The sequence below is a fragment of the Sardina pilchardus genome, chromosome 4 (assembly GCF_963854185.1).
Source record: "Sardina pilchardus chromosome 4, fSarPil1.1, whole genome shotgun sequence".
Lineage (NCBI taxonomy): Eukaryota > Metazoa > Chordata > Actinopteri > Clupeiformes > Clupeidae > Sardina > Sardina pilchardus.
Genome location: NC_084997.1, coordinates 35,063,423 through 35,065,409, shown reverse-complemented (window position 1 = coordinate 35,065,409; position 1,987 = coordinate 35,063,423).

The following is a 1,987-nucleotide window of genomic DNA, read 5'->3' as shown; positions in this document are numbered from 1 at the left end:
ACGGAGCTCTTTATAGCCTTGGCGGTTTCGTGCACATTGAGCAGGGGCGTGTCTGCAACCTGTTGGTCCAGGTCCTGCGGGTAAAACCGGATTCCAGGGATGGCGCTGAAACGGAGAGACTCCGAGCACGTCCCTCTTAGACCAGCGGCTCTCAAACCTGCAGAACACAGAAATAATGTCCATTTTCACGAAGTGGAGACCTACATATGTCAGCAAGAGACGTATAGCCCCCTTGAAGTTGTCACGAGTAGGCAGGCATATTAGTTATTGCAGTTAAGTAGCACGTCTTACCAAGTTCACGCACTACACACTCTAATGGTAAAATTAGATTAGCCCTATAATGGTAAAGTTAGATTTGTGTGTGTGTGTGTGTGTGTGTGTGTGTGTGTGTGTGTGTGTTGTCTGTCTGTCTGTGTTTTCTTTGTGTGTATGTGTGTTATTCCAAAATATGTAAACCACAAATATGAACGGCAACATTCTGTTCTGATGAGCGATACTTGGGTGTGGCGGATGGATATTAATGTGGATACCATCAACCCACAGCGCAGTTAGGCGAATATCCAATCAGACGCTCTATACTGGCTTCATTTAGGCGGGACTAAATATGTGTGACCAATCAGTGTATTAGTTCTGCCAACTTGCCATAACCGCTAGTAACCTCGGAATCAGAGGATGGTATTGTGCGGCTGTTTCGGAATTCTTATTCAGCCTCTGGAAAGATGCGTTGCATACATTCCTTTAAATGAGGCATTGTTTATGTTATGCTACCTATTCGTTTGTGAGATATGTGTGTTGTTAAAATGTTGTGTTTAAACGTTCAAATATTTTGATACATAAAGAGATACATATTATATATTGCCCTATGAATATATTAGGCACAAACACAAGCCCAGTGCATGGGAATCAGAGTCTGAATGCTGTTTAACAAACACTGCTTTCTACAGACACACAACACTAGCCCAATAGCATTAGAATATTAATGAAGAAAGCCGAAATGAGATGTTTGCACAATTCCTTGGCTCCATGGCCCATGTGTTGTGTTAGAGAGGCTGTTGTGGGGATATGTGTGAGGTACTGCTGTAGGTTACTGGCTGTAGTGGGAATATGTGTGAGGTACTGCTGTAAGTTACTGGCTGTAGTGAATATGTGTGAGGTACTGTAGGTTACTGGCTGTTGTGGGGATATGTGTGAGGTACTGCTGTAAGTTACTGGCTGTAGTGAATATGTGTGAGGTACTGTAGGTTACTGGCTGTAGTGGGGATATGAGGTACTGGTGCAGGTTATGGTTATGGTTATGGTTATGGTTATTTAGCAGACGCCTTTGTCCAAAGCGACATGCAAATAAATAACAATACAAATTAAATAACAGTGAACAATTACAAAAAGGGAGAATAGCAATATTGTCAATAAAACAATAATTTAAGCACTAACCTAATGAGAAATAAAACAATGAAATGAGAATAGCAATCATATAAGTCACTCAGTTAATTATAAAATAACAATAACTATAGCATGGTATGTAGTGGGAATAAATGTGAGGTACTGCTGTAGGTTACTGGCTGTATATGTGAGGTGCTGCTGTAGGTTACTGGCTGTAGTGGGAATAAGTGTGAGGTACTGGTGTGGGTTACTGGCTGTAGTGGGAATAAGTGTGAGGTACTGGTGTGGGTTACTGGCTGTAGTGGGAATAAGTGTGAGGTACTGGTGCAGGTTACTGGCTGTAGTGGGAATAAGTGTGAGGTACTGGTGTGGGTTACTGGCTGTAGTGGGAATAAGTGTGAGGTACTGTTGTGGGTTACTGGCTGTAGTGGGAATAAGTGTGAGGTACTGGTGTGGGTTACTGGCTATAGTGGGAATAAGTGTGAGGTGCTGGTGTGGGTTACTGGCTGTCATGATGTGAGCTGAGTGCAGTGCTGACCTCGGCGTTTTTTTCCACAGCTAAACAAACTGGATGAGCCAGTGGGAAAGTGCCGAGCTGAGATGATCT